The sequence below is a fragment of the Phoca vitulina genome, unplaced genomic scaffold (genome assembly GCF_004348235.1).
Source record: "Phoca vitulina isolate PV1807 unplaced genomic scaffold, GSC_HSeal_1.0 scaffold1, whole genome shotgun sequence".
In the NCBI taxonomy this organism is placed as follows: Eukaryota; Metazoa; Chordata; class Mammalia; order Carnivora; family Phocidae; genus Phoca; species Phoca vitulina.
Genome location: NW_022589704.1, coordinates 109,438,662 through 109,462,432, shown reverse-complemented (window position 1 = coordinate 109,462,432; position 23,771 = coordinate 109,438,662).

The window sequence follows — 23,771 nt, the reverse complement described above, 5'->3', positions numbered from 1 at the left end:
TTTTTTTAAATCCTCTTCTTTCTTTTTTCAAACAAATTCTTATCAATTCCTTTTATACAATTTTTTATAATTTGCATCTTTACAGTCATATTCCATCCCTTCATCATATCAACCCTGATTTTTGTACATATATAAGTTTTTCTTTCTTTAAAATTTTGGGAGGCACTTTCTTTTAACAGACCAAAATACACCCAAAATCTAGTGTGTGGCACTGATCTATATACCAGCCTGATCATATTTGATCACATTCTGGTTTTTTTGTTTTGTTTTGTTCTGTTTTTTTTGTTTTTATCTTTATCTTTTTCTTTTTCTTTTTGTTTTCTTTTTCTTTTTCTTTTTTCTCTCTTTCCCTTTCTCTTCCACCTGCTTCAGGTCTTTTCTGATTTGTTTAGAGTATATTTTCTGAGGACATTGTTACCCTGTTAGCATTTTGTTCTCTCATTAATCTATTCTCCTCTGGAAAAATGACAAGACGGAAAAAATCACCTCAACAAAAAGAACGAGAGGAAGTACCGACTGCCAGGGACCTACTCAATACGGACATTAGTACGATGTCAGATCTAGAGTTCAGAATCATCACTTTAAAGATACTAGCTGGGCTTGAAAAAAGCATGGAAGATATTAGAGAAACCCTTTCTGGAGAAGTAAAAGAACTAAAATCTAACCAAGTAGAAATCAAAAAGGCTATTAATGAGGTGCAATCAAATATGGGGGCGCTAACTGCTAGGATAAATGAGGCAGAAGAAAGAATCAGTGAGATAGAAGACCAAATGATGGAAAATCAAGAAGCTGAGAAAAAGAGAGATAAACAACTACTGGATCACGAGGGCAGAATTCGAGAGATAAGCGATACCATAAGACTAAACAACATTAGAATAATTGGGATCCCAGAAGAAGAAGAAAGAGAGAGAGGGGCAGAAGGTATAATGGTGCAAATTATAGCAGAGAACTTCCCTAATTTGGGGAAGAAAACAGGCATCAAAATCCAGGAAGCACAGAGAACCCCTCTCAAAATCAATAAAAATAGGTCAACACCCCAACATCTAATAGTAAAACTTACGAGTCTCAGAGACAAAGAGAAAATCCTGAAAGTACCTTGGGAGAAGAGATATGTAACCTACAATGGTAGAAATATTAGATTGGCAACACACCTATCCACAGAGACCTGGCAGGCCAGAAAGGACTGGCATGATATATTCAGAGCACTAAATCAGAAAAATATGCAGCCAAGAATACTATATACAGCTAGGCTGTCATTGAAAATTGAAGGAGAGATAAAAAGCTTCCAGGACAAACAAAAACTAAAGGAATTTGCAAACACAAAACGAGCCCTATAAGAAATCTTGAAAAGGGTCGTCTAAGCAAAGAGAGAGCCTAAAAGCAACATAGACCAGAAAGGAACACAGACAATATACAGTAACAGTCACCTTCCAGGCAATACAATGGCACTAAATTCCTATCTTTCAATAGTTACCCTGAATGTAAATGGGCTAAATGCCCCAATCAAAAGACACAGGCTGTCAGATTGGATTAAAAAACAAGACCCATCGATATGCTCTCTGCAAGAGACTCATTTTAGACCCAAAGACACCCCCAGATTGAAAGTGAGGGGCTGGAAAACCATTTGCCATGCTAATGGATACCAAAAGAAAGCTGGGTGGCAATCCTTATATCAGACAAATTAGATTTTAAACCAAAGACTGTAATAAGAGATGAGGAAGGACACTATATCCTACTTAAAGGGTCTATCCAACAAGAAGACCTGACAATTGCAAATATCTATGCCGCTAACATGTGAGCAGCCAATTATATAAGCCAATCAATAACAAAAGCAAAGAAACACATCGACAACATTACAATAATAGTAGGAGACTTTAACACCCGCCTCACTGAAATGGACAGATCGTCTAAGCAAAAGATCAACAAGGAAATAAATACTTTAAATGACACACTGGAACAAATGGACTTCACAGACATATTCAGAACATTCCATCCCAAAGCAACGGAATACACATTCTTCTCTAGTGCTCAGGGAACATTCTCCAGGATCGATCACATCCTAGGTCATAATCAGGTCTCAACCGGTACCAAAAGACTGGGATCATTCCCTGCCTATTTTGAGACCACAATGTTTTGAAACTAAACTCAATCACAAGAGGAAAGTCGGAAAAAACTCAAATACATGGAGGCTAAAGAACATCCTACTAAAGGATGAATGAGTCAACCAGGAAATTAAAGAAGAATTAAAAAAACTCATGGAAACCAATGAAAATGAAAACACAACTATTCAAAATCTTTGGGATGCAGCAAAGGCAGTCTGAAGAGGAAAGTATATAGCAATACAAGCCTTTCTCAAGAAACAAGAAAGGTCTCAAGTACACAACCTAACCCTACACCTAAAGGAGATGGAGAAAGAACAGCAAATAAAGCCTACACCCAGCAGGAGAAGAGAAATAATAAAGATCAGAGCAGAAATCATTGAAATAGAAACTAAAAGAACAGTACAACAGATCAACGAAACTAGGAGCTGGTTCTTTGAAAGAATTGACAAGATTGATAAACCCCTGGCCAGACTTATCAAAAAGAAAAGAGAAATGACCCAAATCAACAAAATCATGAATGAAAGAGGAGAGATCACAACCAACACCAAAGAAATACAAACAATTATAAGAATATATTATAAGCAACTCTATGCCATCAAATTAGATAATCTGGAAGAAATGGATGCATTCCTAGAGATGTATCAACCACCAAAACTGAACCAGGAAGAAATAGAAAACCTGAACAGACCTATAACCACTAAGGAAATTGAAGCAGTCATCAAAAATCTCCCAACAAACAAAAGCCGAGGGCCAGATGGCTTCCCAGGGGAATTCTACCAAACATTTAAAGAAGAATTAATACCTATTCTTCTGAAACTGTTCCAAAAAATAGAAATGGAAGGAAAACTTCCAGACTCGTTTTATGAGACCACCATTACCTTGATCCCCAAACGAGACAAAGACCCCATCAAAAAGGAGAATTACAGAACAATATCCCTGATGAACATGGATGCAAAAATTCTCACCAAAATACTAGCCAATAGGATCCAACAGTACTTTAAAAGGATTATTCACCATGACCAAGTGGGATTTATCCCTGGGCTGCAAGGTTGGTTCAACATCCGCAAATCAATCAACGTGATACACTACATTAACAAAAGAAAGAACAAGAATCATATGATCCTCTCAATAGACGCAGAAAAAGCATTTGACAAAGTACAGCATCGTTTCTTGATCAAAACTCTTCAGAGTATAGGCATAGAGGATACATACCTCAATATCATAAAAGCCATCTATGAAAAACCTACAGGGATTATCATTCTCAATGGGGAAAAACTGAGAGCTTCCCCCTAAGGTCAGGAACGTGGCAGGGATGTCCACTATCACCACTGCTATTCAACAGAGTATTAGAAGTCCTAGCCACAGCCATCAGACAACAAAAGGAAATAAAGGCATCGAAATCAGCAAAGAAGAAGTCAAACTCTCACTCTTTGTGGATGATATGATACTTTATATGGAAAACCCAAAAGACTCCACCCAAAACTGCTAGAACTCATACAGGAATTCAGTCAAGTGGCAGGATATAAAATCAATGCACAGAAATCAGTGGCATTCCTATACACCAACAGCAAGACATAAGAAAGAGAAATGAAGGAGTCTATCCCATTTACAATTACACCCAAAACCATAAGATACCTAGGAATAAATCTAACCAAAGAGGCAAAGGATCTGTACTCAGAAAACTATAAAATACTCATGAAAGAAATTGAGGAAGAAACAAAGAAATGGAAAAACATTCCATGCTCATGGATTGGAAGAACAAATATTGTGAAGATGTCAATCCTACCTAGAGCAATCTACATATTCAATGCCATCCCCATCAAAATACCATCCACTTTTTTCAAAGAAATGGAACAAATAATCCTAAAATTAGTATGGAACCAGAAAAGACCCCGCATAGCCAGAGGAATGTTGAAAAAGAAAAGCAAAGCTGGCGGCATCACAATTCCGGACTTCCAGCTCTATTACAAAGCTGTCATCATCAAGACAGTATGGTACTGGCACAAAAACAGACACATAGATCAATGGAACAGAATAGAGAGCCCAGAAATGGACCCTCAACTCAATGGTCAACTCATCTTTGACAAAGCAGGAATGAATGTCCAATAGAATAAAGACAGTCTCTTCAACAAATGGTGTTGGGAAAATTGGATAGCCCCATGCAGAAGAATGAAACTGGACCATTTCCTTACACCACACACAAAAATAGACTCCAAATGGTTGAAAGACCTCAATGTGAGACAGGAGTCCATCCAAATCCTAAAGGAGAACACAGGCAGCAACCTCTTCGACCTCAGCCGCAGCAACTTCTTCCTAGAAACATCGCCAAAGGCAAGGGAAGCAAGGGCAAAAATGAACTATTGGGACTTCATCAAGATAAAAAGCTTTTGCAGAGCTAAGGAAGCAGTCAACAAAACCAAAAGACAACAGACAGAATGGGAGAAGATATTTGCAAATGACATATCAGATAAAGGACTAGTATCCAAAATCTATAAAGAACTTATCAAACTCAACACCCAAAGAACAAAGAATCCAATCAAGAAATGGGCAGAAGACATGAACAGACATTTTTCCAAAGAAGACATCCAAATGGCCAACAGACACATGAAAAAGTGTTCAATATCGCTCGGCATCAGGGAAATCCAAATCAAAACCTCAATGAGATACCACCTCACACCAGTCAGAATGGTTAAAATTAACAAGTCAGGAAATGACAGATGCTGGCGGGGATGCGGAGAAAGGGGAACCCTCCTACGCTGTTGGCGGGAATGCAAGCTGGTGCAGCCACTCTGGAAAACAGTATGGAGGTTCCTCACAAAGTTGAAAATAGAGCTACCATATGATCCAGCAATTGCACTACTGGGTATTTACCACAAAGATACAAAAGTAGGGATCCGAAAGTGTACGTGCACCCCGATGTTTATAGCAGCAATGTCCAGAATAGCCAAACTGTGGAAAGAGCCAAGATGTCCATCGACAGATGAATGGATAAAGAAGAAGTGGTATATATATACAGTGGAATATTAGGCAGCCATCAAAAGGAATGAGATCTTGCCATTTGCAACGACGTGGATGGAACTGGAGGGTATTATGCTGAGTGAAATAAGTCAATCAGAGAAAGACATGTATCATATGACCTCGCTGATATAAGGAATTCTTAATCTCAGGAAACAAACTGAGGGTTACTGGAGTGGGGGGTGGGGTGGGAGGGATGGGGTGACTGGGTGATAGACACTGGGGAGGGTATGTTCTCTGGTAAGCACTGTGAATTGTGCAAGACTGTTGAATCTCAGATCTGTACCTCTGAAACAAAAAATGCAATATATGTTAAGGAAAAAAAAAAGAAGAAGAAGATAGCAGGAAGGGAAGAATGAAGGGGGAAATCAGAGGGGTAGACAAACCATGAGAGACGATGGACTCTAAAAAACAAACTGAGGGTTCTAGAGGGGAGGGTGGTGGGAGGATGGATTAGCCTGGTGATGGGTATTGAGGATGGCACGTTCTGCATGGAGCACTGGGTGTTACACACAAACAATGAATCATGGAACACTACATCTAAAACTAATGATGTAAGGTATGGGGATTAACATAACAATTAAAAATTTAAAAAAAAATAAGAACGAACCAAAAAAAAAAAAAGAGGCAGTACCGACTGCCAGGAACCTAATCGATATGGACATTACTAAGATGTCGAAACTAGAGTTCGGAATGAAGATTATAAAGATATTAGCTGGGCTTGAAAAAAACCACAGAAGATACTAGAGAATCCCTTTCTGAAGAAATAAAAGAACTAAAATCTAACCAAGTTCAAAACAAAAAGGCTATTAATGAGGTGCAATAAAAAATGGAGGCTCTAACTGCTAGGATAAATGAGGCAGAAGAGAGAATTAGGGATATAGAAGACCAAATGATGGAGAATAAAGAAGCTGAGAAAAAGAGAGATAAACAACTACTGGATCACAAGGGCAGAATTCAAGAGATAAATTATACCATAAGATAAAACAATATTAAAATAATTGGGATCCTTGAAGAAGAAGACAGAGAGGGGGGCAGAAGGTATATTAGAGCAAATTATAGCAGGGAACTTCCCTAATCTGGGGAAGGAAACAGGCATCAAAATCAAGGAGGCACAGAGAACCCCCCTCAAAATCATAAAAATAGGTCAACACCCCGACATCGAATAGTAAAACCTATATGTCTCAGAGACAAAGAGAAAATCCTGAAAGCAGCTCGGGACAAGAGGTTTGTAAACTACAATGGTAGAAACATTAGATTCTCTACAGACCTATCCACAGAGACCTGGCAGACCAGAAAGAACTGGCATGATATATTCAGAGCACTAAATGAGAAAAATATGCAGCCAAGAATACTATATACAGCTAGGCTGTCATTGAAAATAGAAGGAGAGATAAAAAGCTTCCAGGACAAACAAAAACTAAAGGAATTTGCAAACATGAAACCAGCCCTACAAGAAATCTTGAAAGGGGTCCTCTAAGCAAAGAGAGAGCCTAAAAGCAACATAGACCAGAAAGGAACACAGACAATATACAGTAACAGTCACCTTCCAGGCAATACAATGGCACTAAATTCCTATCTTTCGATAGTTACCCTGAATGTAAATGGGCTAAATGCCCCAGTCAAAAGACACAGGGTATCAGATTGGATAAAAAAAACAAGACCCATCGATATGCTGTCTGCAAGAGACTCATTTTAGACCCAAAGACATCCCCAGATTGAAAGTGAGGGGGTGGAAAACAATTTACCATGCTAATGGACACCAAAAGAAAGCTGGGTGGCAATCCTTATATCAGACAAATTAGATTTTAAACCAAAGACTATAATAAGAGATGAGGAAGGACACTATATCCTACTTAAAGGGACTATCCAATAAGAATACCTAATAATTGTAAATATCTATGCCCCTAACATGGGAGCAGCCAATTATATAAGGCAATTAATAACAAAAGCAAAGAAACACATCAACAACAATACAATAATAGTAGGGGACTTTAACACCCCCCTCACTGAAATGGACAGATCATCTAAGCAAAAGATCAACAAGGAAATAAAGACTTTAAATGACACACTGGACCAAATGGACTTCGCAGATATATTCAGAAAATTCCATCCCAAAGCAACAGAATACACATTCGTCTTTATTGCCCATGGAACATTCTCCAGAATAGACACATCCTAGGTCACAAATCAGGACTCACCTGGTACCAAGAGTTTGGGATCATTCCCTGCCTATTTTCAGACCACAATACTTTGAAACTAGAACTCCATCACAAGAAGAAAGTCCAAAAGAACTTGAATACATAGAAGCTAAAGAGCATCCTACTAAAGGATGAATGGGTCAACCAGGAAATTAAAGAAGAATTAAAAAAATTCATGGAAACAAATGAAAATGAAAGCACAACTGTTCAACATCGTTGGGATGCAGCAAAGGCGGTCTGAAGAGGAAAGTATATAGCAATACAAGCCTTTCTCAAGAAACAAGAAAGGTCTCAAATACACAACCTAACCCTACACCTAAAGGAGCTGGGGAAAGAACAGCAAATAAAGCCTATACCCAGCAGGCGAAGAGAAATAATAAAGATCAGAGCAGAAATCAATGAAATAGAAACCAAAAGAACAGTAGAACAGATCAACGAAACTAGCAGCTTGTTCTTTGAAAGAATTAATAAGATCGATAAACCCCTGGCCACACTTATCAAAAAGAAAAGAGAAAGGACCCAAATAAATAACATCATGAATGAAAGAGGAGAGATCTCAACCAACACCAAAGAAATACAAACAATTATAAGAACATATTATAAGCAACTGTATGCCAGCAAATTAGATAATCTGGAAGGAATGGATGCATTCCTAGAGATGTATCAACTACCAAAACTGAACCAGGAAGAAATAGAAAACCTGAACAGACCTATAACCACTAAGGAAATTGAAGCAGTCATCAAAAATCTCCCAAAACACAAAAGCCCAGGGCCAGATGGCTTCCCAGGGGAATTCTACCAAACATTTCAAGAAGAATTAATACCTATTCTTCTGAAACTGTTCCAAAACAATAGAAATGGAAAGAAAACTTCCAAACTCGTTTTATGAAGCCACCATTACCTTGATCCCAAAACCAGACAAAGACCCCATCAAAAAGGAGAATTACAGAACAATATCCCTGATGAACATGGATGCAAAAATTCTCACCAAAATACTACCCAATAGGATCCAACAGTACATTGAAAGGATTATTCACCAGGACCAAGTGGGATTTATTCCTGGGCTGCAAGGTTGGTTCAACATCCACAAATCAATCAATGTGATACCATACATTAATAAAAGAAAGAACAAGAACCATATGATCCTCTCAATAGATGCAGAAAAAGCATTTGACAAAGTACAGCATCCTTTCTTGATCAAAACTCTTCAGAGTGTAGGGATACAGGGTACATACCTCAATATCATAAAATCCATCTATGAATAACCCACAACGAATATCATTCTCATTGGAGAAAAACTGACAGCTTTTCCCCTAAGGTCAGGAACGTGGCAGGGATGTCCACTATCACCACTGCTATTCAACATAGTAATAGAAGTCCTAGCCACAGCAATCAGACAACAAAAAGAAATAAAAGGCATCCAAATCGGCAAAGAAGAACTCAAACTCTCACTCTTTGCAGATGATATGATATTTTATGTGGAAAACCCAAAAGACTCCACCCCAAAACTGCTAAAACTCATACAGGATTTCAGTAAAGTGGCAGGATATAAAATCAATGCACAGAAATCAGTGGCATTTCTGCACACCAACATCAAGACAGAAGAAAGAGAAATGAAGGAGTCGATCCCATTTACAATTGCACCCAAAACCATAAGATACCTAGGAATAAATCTAACCAAAGAAGCAAAGGATCTGTACTCAGAAAACTAAAATACTCATGAAAGAAATTGAGGAAGACACAAAGAAATGGAAAAATGTTTTATACTCATGGATTGGAAGAACAAATATTGTGAAAATGTCAATGCTACCTAGAGCAATCTACACATTTAATGCAATCCCTATCAAAATACCATCCACTTTTTTCAAAGAAATGGAACAAATAATCCTAAAATTTTTATGGAACCAGAAAAGACCCCGCATAGCCAAAGGAATGTGAAAAAGAAAAGCAAAGCTGGTGGCATCACAATTCTGTACTTCAAACTCTATTACAAAGCTGTCATCATCAAGACAGTATGGTAGTGGCACAAAAACAGACACAGACATCAATGGAACAGAATAGAGAGCCCAGAAATGGACCCTCAACTCAATGGTCAACTCATCTTCAACAAAGCAGGAAAGAACGTCCAATGGAAAAAAGACAGTCTCTTCAACAAATGGTGTTGGGAAAATTGGATAGCCCCATGCAGAAGAATGAAACTGGACCATTTCCTTACACCATACACAAAAATAGACTCAAAATGGTTGAAAGACCTCAATGTGAGACAGGAGTCCATCAAAATCCTCAAGGAGAACACAGGCAGCAACCTCTTCAACATCAGCCGCAGCAACTTCTTCCTAGGAACATCGCCAAAGGTAAGGGAAGCAAGGGCAAAAAATGAACTATTGGGCCTTCATCAAGATAAAAAGTTTTGCATAGCAAAGGAAACATTCAACAAAGCCAAAAGACAACTGACAGAATGGGAGAAGATATTTGCAAATGACATATCAGATAAAGGGCTAGTATCCAAAATCTATAAAGAACTTATCAAACTCAACACCCAAAGAACAAATGATCCAATCAAGAAATGGGCAGAAGACATGAACAGACATTTTTCCAAAGAAGACATCCAAATGGCCAACAGACACATGAAAAAGTGCTCAATATCGCTCGGCATCAGGGAAATCCAAATCAAAACCTCAATGAGATACCACCTCACACCAGTCAGAATGACTGAAATTAACAAGGCAGGAAACGACAGATGTTGGCAAGGATGCGGAGAAAGGGAAACTCTCCTACTCTGTTGTTGGGAATGCAAGCTGGTGCAGCCACTCTGGAAAACAGTATGAAAGTCCCACAAAAAGTTGAAAATAGAGCTACCCTAGGACCCAGCATTTGCACTACTGGGTATTTACCACAAAGATACAAATGTAGTGATCTGAAGGGGTACGTGCATCCCAATGTTTACAGCAGCAATGTCCACAACAGCCAAACTATGGAAAGAGCCTAGATGTCCATCAACATATGAATGGATAAAGAAGATGTGGTATATATATACACAATGGAATATTAAGCAGCCATCAAAGAAAAAAAAAAAAACGAAATCTTGCCATTTGCAATGACATGGATGGAACTAGAGGGTATTATGCTAAGCGATATAAGTCAATCAGAGAGAGACAAGTATCATATGATCTCACTGATATGAGGAATTTGAGACACAAGACAGAGGATCATAGGGGAGGGGAGGGAAAATTGAAACAAGATGAAACCAGAGAGGGAGACAAAGCATAAGAGGCTCTTAATCTCAGGAAACAAACTGAGGGTTGCCGGAGTGGTGGGGGGGGGGGGGGGGGGGGGTGGCTGGGTGATGGACATTGGGGAAGGTATGTGATATCATGAGCACTGTGAATTGTTTAAGAGTGATGAATCACAGACCTGTACCCCTGAAACAAATAATACATTATATGTTAAAAAAAAGAAGAAGAAGATAGTAGGAAGGGAAAAATGAAGGGGGGGGGAATCAGAGGGGGAGATGAACCATGAGAGACTATGGACTCTGAGAAACAAACTGAGGGTTTTAGAGGGGAGAGGGGTGGGCAGATGGGTTAGTCCAGTACCGGGTATTAAGGAGGGCATGTATTGCATGGAGCACTGGGTGTTATCCGCAAACCATGAATCATGGAACACTACATCAAAAACAAAATTTTAAAAAAATGATGTAATGTATGGTGACTAACATAACATAATAAAAAAAACTCAAGGGGCGCATGGGTGGCTCAGTCATTAAGCATCTGCCTTTGGCTCAGGTCGTGATCCTAGGGTCCTGGGATTGAGCCCCATGTGGGGCTCCCTGCTCCGTGGGAAGCCTGCTTCTCCCTCTCCTGCTCTCCCTGCTTGTGTTCCCTCTCTCGCTGTGTCTCTCACTGTCAAATAAATAAATAAAATATTAAAAAAAAAAAACTCAAATTAATAATCTAAGCCTCCACCTGAAGAAACTAGATAAAGGAGAGAAAACTAAATCCAAAGTGAACAGAAGAAAGGACAAAAAACTAGAATGTAAATAGAAGTAGAGAATAGAAAAACAATACCGAAAATCAATGAAACCAAAAGTTGGTTCTTTATAAATCTCAAGATTATGGGGTGCCTGGGTGGCTCACTCATTTAAGCATTTGACTCTTGATTTTGGATCAGGTCATGATCTCAGGGTCATGAGATTGAGCTCCGCATCAAACCTGCTTAAGATTCTCTCTCTCCTTCTCACTCTGTCCTTCTCCAGCCCTGCATGCATACACACACTCTCTAAATACATAAATAAATATAAAAAATAAAAATATAATTCAAGATTATTGACCAAGTAAAAAAAATTCAAACAACTAAAATCAAGACTTTACAGAATTTTTAAAAGATTATAAATTAATACTACAAACAGCTGCATATCAAGAAGATATATAACCTAGATGAAATGGACAATATCTAAGACACAATCCCAAAAGCTGACTTGAAAAGAAATAGTCTTCCTCTAATAAGCAAAGAAATTGAATTAGCAATTTAAAAATTTTGCACAAGTAAAATCTCAGAGCCAAATGGCATCACTGGTAAATTTTAGCAAATGTTTAAAGAAAGAATAATACACCTGCATCACAAACTCTTCCAAAATATAGAAGAGGGAACACTTCCCAATTCATACTATGAGGCTACTATTACCATGATACCAAAACCAAAGACATTACAAGAAAAAAAAATTTGAACAATGTTTCTTTTGAGTATATGTATAAATATCTTCAAGAAAAATATTATGAAATCAAATCCAACAATATAAAAAGGATTATACACCATGACCAAGTAGCAATTAGACTAGAAAAGGAAATAAAAACCATACATATTAGAAAGAAAGAAGTAAAACTACTTTTATTTGCAGATGATATAATGTTTTATGTAGAAAACTGAAGAGAATAAAAAAGTTATTAGAACTAATAAATGAGGTTTTTTTTTAATATGGCAGGCTACAAGATCAATACACAGCAATCTACTGCATTTCTACACAGTAACAAAAAACAATCTGAAGATGAAATTAAGAAAATAATTACATTTACAATAACATCGAAGACAATAAATACTTAAGAAAGTTAACAGAAGTGCAAGATTTGTCATTAAAACTATAAAACATTATTGAAAGGAATTAAAGAAAATCTAAATAAATGGAAAGACATCCCACATTCATGAATTAGAATATTTAATATTGTTGAGATGGCAATACTCTTCAAAGTGAGCTGTAGATGCAATGTCCTCCCTCTCAAACTCTCGCCTCACTTTTCTGTAAAAATTGACAAACTGATTCTAAAATTTATATGGAAATGGAAGGAACCCAGATTAGTCAAAACAATCCTGAGAAAGAACACAGCTGGATGACTCATGTTTGCTGATTTCAAAACTTACTGCAGAGCTACAATAATCAGGCAGTGCAGTACTATAGTAAGGAAGTACATAGGGATTAATGGAATAGAGTTGAAAGTCCAGAAATAAACCATCATATTTATGGTCAATTGATTTTGCCAAGGGTGCCAAGACCATTAAACGGGGAAAGAATATTCTCTTCAACAAATGGTGCTGGGACAACTGGATATCCTCACACCATATACAAAAATTAACTAAAAAAATGGATCACAGACCTAAAGGTAAGAGCTAAAACTATAAAACTCCTTAGAAGGAAACATAAGGTAATTACTGGTTACCTTAAATTAGACAATCATTACTTAGATACAATATCAATAGCACAAGCAAAAAAGAAAACGCAAGCAAGTTGGATTTCCTCAAAATTTAAAATTTTTAAGCTTCAAAGCATACCATCAGGAAAGGGAAAAGATAATCCATAGAATGGGAAAAGATGTTCACAAATCATATATCTAATATAGTATATGGAATATGTAAAGAACCCTTATAATTCAACAATGAACAGATAAATAATCCAGTTTAAAAAGGAAAAAAATTTGAGTAGATAGTTCTCTAAAAAAGATACACAAATGGCCAATAATCACATGAAAAGATGTTCAATATTATTATTTATTATGGAAATGCAAGTCAAAACCATACCGAGATACTGCTTCATAACCACTAGGTAGCTAAAATAAAAAAGACAACAGCAAATTTGATGAGGACGCAGAAAAATTTCAATTCTCACACAGTGCTGGTGGGAATGTCAAATGGTGTAGCAATTTTGGAAAACATTTTGGCAATTCCTTCAAATAGTTAAATGCAGAGTTACTCAGCAATTCCATTCCTAGATATATGTTCAAGAGAAATAAAAACATAGGTCTGCAAAAAACTCGTATACAAATGCTCATAGCAGCATTACTTATAGTTGCCAAAAAGTGGAAACAACCTAAACGTCTAGCTAGTGATAAATGGACAAACCAAATTGTACATCCACACAATAGAATATTTTTCAGCAATGAGAAGTGAAGCATTGATACCTGCTATAACATGGAGGAATCATGAAAACATGCTAAGTGCAAGAAGCCAGGAATAAAGTGTCACCTATTGCATGATTCCTTATGATTCAATAGATATTTATTGAGTGGCTGCCATGTGCCAAGTACTATTCTTGGCACTGAGAATTAATGAATGAACACAACAAACTTGATTTCTATCCTTTCAGGCTTTCATTCTAATGCATGCTGAGAAACATGCTTGTGCACATAATTAATAAAATAGAATTACAATTATGATATGTGCTAAGAGAGAGAAGTGTAGGGGACTATGACCTAGTCTGAGAGGTCAGGGAAGGCTTCACTGAGGAAGTGACTCAATTGTGTTCCCTGCTCTTTTTTCACTTCACAATATATTGTAAGCATTTCCCCATGACTAAAAACTCTTGGTACACATAATTTTCATGTCTTAATAATACGCTGCTCATGATTGTGTCTCACCATACCCTGGATGATGAGCAGTTAGCTTGCTTCCATTTTTCCCTATTTTACATATTGTTTCAAGAAACAGCTTTATGTGGTATCTTTGCCCAGATTCCTAATGTGAATTTAAGGGTAAATTCCTACTAAAGTAATTACTGAGGCAAAAGATAGGAGCTTTTTAAAACTCTTCGTATGTGCCACCAAAATGTTTTTCAAAAGGACTGTAGCTGCTCACACCCACAGCATTCTCATCATATCCCACAGTGTAATCAGAAGGCTTTCCTCTCTCTGAACAGTGCCCAAAGCCACCCAGCCCTCCTGACCGTCACTCCACCCGGTAACAGGGGTTTGAAAGGAGAACCTTTTCCCAAGTGTGCTTAATGGGTCCAATTCTGCCCTAGAGGGTGAGAAAGTATACATATAATTGCCTTTCCCCTGACAGCTCTATTTCAACATAATTGGAGCTCAACTCCAGATCCCAATATATCCAGCCATCTTCAGCATGATCCTGCCTGCCCCTCTTCTCATGTCTTCTTTGATGTTGTTGTTGTTGTTGTTGTTTTTCATTTATTAACCTTATTATAAGTCATGCAGCAATTGTTGCTGGCTTTAATATATAAAATTTGCTCAAATTCTGCTAGAACGGGTTGGATCTAGGCAGAATCGGCACATAGCTAGTTTGATTTCAGAGCTACCTTCATTTCTCTAGACCTAAAGAATGAGATCAGTTGGGCTGACCTTCAAATCTTGGGTTTCTGCTCAATAGTTTTGCAGTCTTGGGCTTGTCCCTCTTAACCTCTTTGAGTTTCTAAAAATCTAGGTAGTCCCTATTTAATCACAGTAACAATGAAATATGAAAGCATGACCAAGTGCATTCCCTGATAGCCAAGTTCCCTTTTCAGCATTCTTCTTTCCAGGCTCCTGCCGTTCATGGAAAGGAGCATCCACACAGCCTCCATGGGCCAGGACCCTGGGACTTGTACACAGATTCATACTTGTTGTCACACAGTCAAGTGTAAGCTCCCACTGAGGTCCACTGGGCGTGCTGTTTGATTCTTTGTGGACATGCATAATCAACAGGCCATAGTCCTTAAGGAATGTAACATCTTCTGGCATTAACTGGGAGGACATGAAACTGAAGAACAGGTTCAGAAAGAGCCTTCAGAGGGGTCTTCAACAGCTGTGGGGTGAGGATGGGAGTGGCCTAGCATTGAAGGGTGGGTCAGCTTAGAGAGGGAAAAAGGGGGCAAGAGGACAGTTCAAAGGCCCCTCTTCCGGTTCCCTACTGGATTTCTCTCCTTAGAACTTATCATGATAAAACATCATACCTCCTACTTGTTTATCTTGTGTTATTATCTGTTACCCAATAGAAGATATGCCCCATGAGGGCAGAGACTTTTGTCTATTTTTCTCTCTGCTGAATCCCCACAGTGTGCAGAACAAGGTTGAAACTTTTTGACAGTATTTATTGAGTGAATGAATGAATAAGGTAGCTGAATGGGCAGGAACAAAGTCATGCACATATATTTTTAGAGAAGAGAGAAGCAATCTGGTGAGAGCAGAGGAAGAGCGTGTTGCCCCCAGAGACTCAAGCGGCTGGCAGGCCAGGGGCTTGGGTTGAGTTGCAGGACCTCAGCTATGCCCTGAGCCCCCTCAACATGCACACATTCACATAAATCAGTGCTCCCATCTCAACTGACTCATTAGTGGACAGCCTTTTCTTGTGGCATGTATGGGCTGAGCCACCCACACCCTCAAGGGAAATAGTCTATCTATCACAGTGATGGAGAAGAGGCTATGCCTCTGAGCCTTACATTCCATGCCATCAGGGATAGAGAGTTCTACAGGGAACAAGGAACACCAAGGACAATGCTGCTGACACTTGTCCAGGCGTGAGTGCACTGACACAGGTGTGTTGGGCATGCTATGTGTCTAGTTCAAGTCCTTAGTGCCAGGTTCATTGCTCTGCTTCACTGCCAGAGTAGGAATAGAAATGCTATGAAGGTAACAGGAAATTTTGGTTGTCAGATTTTCTCTCTTTGGTCCTAGAGTATTAACATTCTGAAGGCTTATGAAAAGGCATTCTAAAGACTTCACTAGAACATTTCTCTTGATACATGTGTTGGCTCGGCTGCTGCCCACCTGGGGAATTTCCCTGTGGCAGACAGGAGCAACTCTATCTTTGGGAACTCCTGATAAGAGCTCCTTTGAAGAAAAGACATCTCACCTTCCAGGACTACGTATGTTTGTAAACTGACTGCTTTAGAGGTGGGAGTCCCCTAGGACCTGTAGGGAGTGGGGGGAGAGTCCCTATATTATCAAACCATGGAGCACAAACAGGTTGCAGAAGCCAGGGGCTCTCAGGAGTCTGAGGGTCATGGGAACTGGATGGAAACTTGTGTAAAACATTCCAGCATCTTCCAGAGGAAGACAGATGCCTTTGTGTTTTAGTAGCTTATCAGATGAGGAAAAAGTCATGCACTAGTCATGCCTAAGAGACCCTGGCTGAGGAACCCAGGCATCTTCCTATCTGGCTCTGTCAACTTTTTGAAAACTACCCAGCCATCCTGCCAACCCTGCCATAGCAGACCCATGAGGCAGTCTCTTGGGATCCCTGTGCCATGGTCAACACTCCTCTCTGAAGAAATCCTCACCAGCCCTATGGCTGGCCTCTTCCCTCTCTGTCAGACCCTCTCCTGCGCCTGTGGGATCTCAGGGAACATGATACATACCCCTCTCCCTTCCCCATGTCCTGACATCTCCATTCTTCCTAGGTCAGCTCAAGCCCCAGTCCCCTTGTTTCCCCTTCACCCTTCACTGCATCCTTTCTGTACAGCTCCCACATTACACTTTCCACCTGCCTGGATGGCCTTGGCCCCCTTCCTTCCCCTTAGTGCCCTGCACTCTTGGGAAGCATATACCTCATCCTCTGCTCCCTTAGTTGTGCTGAGTATTCCATGTCTCCTCAACAAAGGCCCCTGATGGTTAATACCTCCAGAGAAGCTCTGCCCTGAGAAGATGGAGTTCAGGGTCACAGGGAATCTGCCTCACTTCAAAGTCTCTTGGGGAACATCCCCTCCCCACTGATGACTTACAGAGGAGCTCTGCTACCTTTACTCTAGGGAAGGGTGACCTCACCTGGCACAAAGCAGAAAGAATGTCTGCCTTCCTGCCCCAGGTTGGCGGGGTGGCATAAGCCTGTGGGTTCACCCTACTCCCCACTGGGTTAGCCTAGACTTGAGGGGTTGGCTGGTAACATAAGATAGGAAACTTGGGGAGGCAGGGGGAAGCTATGTGTTGGCAGGCTGGGACAGCCAGTCTCCTACACCTTCTTAGAAGGATTTGGCCATGAGTTTTGAGGTCTCAGAGAGATGGGTGCAGGCCTGTTACAAGGCAGTTCTAGCTGGCTCCCAGCACAGTAACCAGGCTGGGGTGGGGAGTCTCTGAGGGACCTATAAGCTATTTAGAACTTGTTCATGAGGACACCTAAAAGAGATGCATTTCTCCTTGCCCAACCCAATGTTGCCCAGGCCCTGGACTGGACAGGTGTTGAGCATCCTACCTGACCTCAACTGGAAGTAGGAATGGAAATGCCAAGGAAAGCATCCTTGGCAAGTTACATTCACCTTCAAGGATTATTCAGAGTTGAGGCAGTTTGCAGGCTCCCAAGCCCCAGAATTCTCCCTGGGCACAGGAGTTTGTCTCTCTCCTTGTCCATCTTCCCATCAGAATGGGCCTTTCCACAGGACAGGAGCCTTGAATGTCAACTCAGTAGGCAGGACCTAGGCCAGTGGGGACCACAGCGCTAGTTACATGCTGTCAAAAGAGTGCTGTGAAAGTTCTAAACAAGAGGCTCATGTCATAGAACCTCATTCTATAGATTAAAAGGCGAAGAGGTGAGCAGGCCTGACTATCCATCTTTGTAGTCATGTAGCACATATTTATTAGTATATTATTAAAAATAAGCTTACCCTATGACACCAATTCAACTTCTTGGTACTTCTCATAGAAAGAAAAAATTGGAAAAGCAGCAACTTTCTAAGTCCAAGAACATTTATTACAAAGTCATTTTTAATAATGAAAAAATGAAAGAGCCAAAATATCTAAAAATAGGAAAGCAGTCATATAAATGACAAAGCAACCATGCATGAGACCCTACAAACCTTGTTGCAGCAGGTTATTGACATGCAGAGGTTCACAGTCCATCACCAAGTGTAAAGAACAGCAGTCAAGCAGTGTCACCACAGTTTCCTACAGGAGCCATACCCAGGACTGCAGGAATGACTGAAAAAACACACACAACATTGAACATGAATGGTGGGCATATGGTAACATTCTGTATTTTTCAGGAGTGTTTTGTTTGTTCATTTGTTTTTAGTTTGAGTTTTTATTGATTGTGTAATTAGAAAAATCATGCATTATTCAAAAACCCCAACAGCAAGTGAGAGATAGCCATATTTTTCCCCAAGGCCACTGGTTACTAGGAGAATCAGGACAGGAGCTTAAGACCATGGCTTTTCTGTCCAGTGCTGGTTCCATTGGTCTTACTGGCTCAGTCAGGGACTCAGAGCTTCCTTCAACCCACACTTGAAATATGTCTGCCCCTTATCACTCTTGCCAAACCTCCCCTTAGCAGACAGACAAGGAATTAATAACACTATTTTCATGAATTCCTGAGAGTCTTGTCTTTACCAGATACCTACATTGAACATGGTTAATTCTTCTATCCCTCCCATCTGAAAAACAAGTTTAAATTTTCCCAACCTGAAACTCACTATGTGTCACTGTTTGTCATTTATGCACTTGTTTGGATCACACAGGTTTTGCACATTTCTGGCTGAGATAATTTCTGGGATATTCTTCCTGAATGGGCCTTGTTTCTCATTTTATTTGCTAACTGTTTTTGTTAGTGTATAAGAAAGCTTTGGTTAGTGAGTATTGTTTGTGTAGCTGGCCAGTTTATGTGCCCTCTATCTGATTGCATCCAGCCAGCAATGGTCCCCAAGCCCAGCTGCATTTTAGAATCTCCTGGAAAGCTTGTTAAGGAAAGAGATCCCTGCACCCCACTCTTGGAAAATCTGCTTCAGTAGTTCTGGGGACAGTCCCTCAATCTTTAAAGAGGGTGCTACACAATTCTGATGGTTGCAGACACTTCCCAAGTAGGCATCAGGACCCACCTAGGTGCACTTTAGTATCACTGCTGCATCTTCCCTTTGTGGGCAACCCTCTCCCAGCTTGATCCAGATGTTGCATTAAATTATATCTCCATGTGGATCTCTTGATTGATTTTGTTTGGCTCTTGGTGATGCCTTTTGATCTCAACATTGATGTCTTTATTCAGCTCAGGGGAAATGTTCATCTAATACTCAATTATTACAACATAATCACCTACGTGCATCCCACAGGACTCCCACCTGTCTCATCATCGTTATCATCACCTTTTCTCCTTAATCCTGGAAGAATTTCAGTAATTTGTCTTCTAATTCACTGGTTTGGTTTTGTTCTTATATCTACTTTAGTGTTCACTGTCTACAATACATTTTCAAATAAATTGCAGTTGACCCTCAAACAATGCAGGGGGTTAGGGGTATCAACCCCTGCACAGTGGAAATTCACATACAACTTTAGACTCCCTCAAAAACTTAACTACTAAGAGCTCACTGTTTACTGGAATCTTTACTACCAATAACATAGTTGATTAACACATATTTTGTATGTTATATGTATTATATACTGTATTCTTACAATAATACCTAACTTTTCTTAATTTTTTCAGAATTTCTAAACTATGCAGTTCCCTCCACAAGTTTTTTCAAATTGTTGCAAGCCTCTAAATTTTTTCCAATATATTTACTGAAAAAAATCCATGTGCAAGTTGACCCATGCAGCTCAAACCCATGATGTTCAAGGGTCAGCTATAATTGTATTTTCATCTAAAAATAGTTGCATTTTCATGGTGCAGTGGTCTCTCAACTGGAGATTTCCAACATGTTCTTCTACTTATCATTTTGTTTTGTTTTGTGGAAGGGACAATGCCTTGGCATCTGAGGAGAATATTCTCTATTAACTCTTTTTTTTTTTTAATATTTTATTTATTTATTTGAGAGGAGAACAGAGTGATAGAGGGAGCATGAGCTTGGAGGACAAGCTGAGGAAGAGAGAGAAGCATGCTCAGTCCCAGGACCCTGGGATCATGACCTGAGCCAAAGGCAGACGCTTAACCAACTGAGCCACCCAGGCACCCCTCTCTATTAACTCATAAAGTTGAAACTTGTTTTTGAATGATGGGGTATTTTCCTATTTCCATGATTTTGTCAATCTATTCACTCTTAGAGGGTCTTAGGGACCCTATGTTTATACAGTACTGAGGGTTGATTTGGGTTGTTTCAAAAAGTTCTAGGTCCTTTTCATATCTTTTGGGGTCAGACGAAAAGAAGGAAAAGTTAATATATGTTGGACTTCAGAGACAGATGTAGGGGAAAATTCTAATTCTGGTCTTTTCTAGTTGTATGATTTTGTATACATAGCCTAACTTTTTTTTTCTTCTATGTTCTTATCTGTATCATGGGGTCAACGTATATGAAATAATGGCTGCAAAACAAATAACATGGTTCCTGACTCCCAGTAGACAATCAATAATTGATGTGGGTTGTCATGAGTCATTGTTGATGTTGCTATTATTTGCTTCCTGTTTCAGGTAGGTGTCTGATTCCCTTGGAACTTGCCCTGTGTGCAGGTACAGTTCAAACCAGAGGAGGGGTCCAAGTTCCACCTTTGGACTTTCTACAGCATCCTGTATCTCCCTAGGTATGCATTTGGGAGAAAGAGGGGCATAGTGTCAGTGTCAAGGAGAACAAGCTAGTGGCAACAAAGGGGGAGGCAAACCAAGGAACAGACTCTTACCTATAGAGAACACACTGATGGCTACCAGAGGGGAGGTGGGTGGGAAGATGGGTGAAATAGATGATGGGGATTAAGGAGGGCACTTGTGATGAGCACCAGGAGTTTTATGGAAGTGTTGAATCACTAAATTATACACCTGAAACTAATATTACACTGTATGTTAACTAACTGGAATTTTTTTTAAGACTTTATTTATTTATGTATTTGGGGGGGAGCACAAGCAATGGGGAGGAGCAGAGGGAGAGGGAGAAGCAGACTCCCCACTAAGCAGGGAGCCAAATACAGAGCTTGACCCCAGGATTCCGGGATCATGACCAGAGCCAAAGGCAGACACTTAACTGACTGAGCCACCCAGGCACCCCAACTAATAGGAGTTTAATAAAAACTTAAAATATATATATATTTAGTGAATTTCTATTTCACCACCACAATATTTTTCTTAAGTTTAACAGCTTATACTGGTAACAAAAAATACACCCTACAAGCAGGTGGACTCTTTCACTATGCCCCACACACAGGGCTTTAGCTCTGTTTGGGGCCTGATAAACCCCTTGTCTTCTAGTCCCCTGGGATGAGGGAAAGAGGACATGGTTGCTTTAGGACCTGCACTGAAGGAGTTGTGAGCCCAGGTTTCTTCTTTTTAATTGTCTCTCATGCTGCATTTTCATGTGATAGAAAGTGACCTCAACATCTTTCCTCCTCATGTGGAATTTAATTTCCTAACTGCGGTTTTATATAGTGCAAAATGAAGATGATGTGTCTCTTATCTTGCAAGAAAAAAAAATCCAGTTCCTCACTTGTGTGGGGAGCATGGTTCCAACTGATATGTTAATGCAAGAGGATGCAGTTCTGGAAGGATGGCAGTACTTCTAAATATACACTGTGTGTGGCCCAGTTCTGACTGCTGGAGGCTTTGATGTCAAATAAAATGGGATAAGGATGGGAGAGGGAAGCCAGATCACAGATCTTCTCTCCAATAAAAGGGCAGAAGTCAGCAAAATTTTACTGCTTCCAAAGAAGGGAAAAGGTACATCATTCCATAGCTTGAAAAAGGGAAATCAGGTTAAAAAAATTAGAGTGTTTTAACTTAGCAAGGCACTTACTCTTCCCTACAACTAGAGGCCACATTGGACAAAGAAGTTTAAAACATCCCAAGAGTTCTCTCATGCCCCCAAATTTGGAGAGAAAGTGATTATGGGGTAAATAAGCCAACATGGAAAGTAAAAAGGTCAACCACAGATGGGGGAAGGAAGCCCAACTATCTCCCTTCTGGCTCTCAGAGAGGCAGGAAGAAGTCTGAGATTCCCATTAACTGAGGGCTGCCCACTGAATGCCCCAAGAAAGTATGGCACCATGGGAACAGGGCAAAAAAACAAAGGTATATAAAGCACAATTCAGCCCTGGAACTGAGACTCTGAGAGGAAGGCAGTTCATGTCAGAAAAGGCAGAAAGACTGTCAAGGAAAATTTGCCCAATGATATTACAACAAATGGAGTTAAGGGTGAGGCAGAGAGACAGAAATGACATGGCAACTAAACAAATGTACCTCAGAAGTTATGAAAAGGGAGGAAAACACATAGCTTGCAAAGGACAGATGAAGTAGTCTAAGTGAAAATAGAGCCTGAAGAAAAGGGGATATTCCTGTGAGTCCTTTACACCAGAAAGACCACATAAAAATATGAACGAGTTAAAAGATACAATTAAAAGGCAGAGAAGAGGAGGGGAGGAGCAGGATGGCAGAGGAGTAGGAGACCTAAATTTCATTGGTCTCAGGAATTCAGCTAGATAGGGATCAAACCATTCTCAACAGGAGATTGAAGAAGAGAATTGCAGCAACTCTATGAACAGAAAAGCGACCACTTTCTGGAAGGTAGGACGTTTGGAGAAGTGAATCCGAGGCGATATTCGGGAAGATAGACAGCGGGGGGAGGGAGCCTCCATCAGCCACTACTGACAAGTGATAGAGCAACGGAGCACAAAATCGGAACTTTTAGAAGCCGGCTCCACGGAGGGACAACACTCCGGTGTCTAAGCGGGGGGTGGAACACTTACTAGGACAGTGTGGTCTCAGGACCCTCAGGGTCACAGAAAAACCGGGGGAGCCTGAGTCTGGCAGAGCTCCCAGGTATTGGAGCAGGGAAGCCGACTGCAGAGACGGAACTGAGGAGTGGGATCTCAGCTTGGGGTTGCCATAAACCATGATCCATGCCACCGTCGGGCCACTGCTCTTCCAGCAGGGACCCAACAAGTGGCAGATACGGGGAGACTCCCCTTCCTCCCCTGGGAGGAGTGGTGCAGGAGCACATCACAAGGATCTGCTGGGTTTGGAGACTTCAAACGGAGTCATGTGCCAGAGATTGAAATGTTTGGTCACAGGCCAGGTGAGCAAGGAGTGCGGCCAGAGACCAGGGAGAGGGGAGTGATTGACTGCTTTTCTCTGGAGGCTCACTGAGGAGTGGGGCCCCGAGTTCTCAGCTCCTCCGGAGTGGAGATTGGGAGGCCACCATTTTCACTCTCATCCTCCAAAGCTGTAGGGAAAGCTCTCAGGGAACAAAAGCTCCTGAGAGCAAACCTGAGCAGATTACTTAGCCCAGCCCCCCGCAAGGGTGGGGCAATTCCGCCTGGGCAAAGACATTTGAGAACCACGGCAATAGGCCCCACCC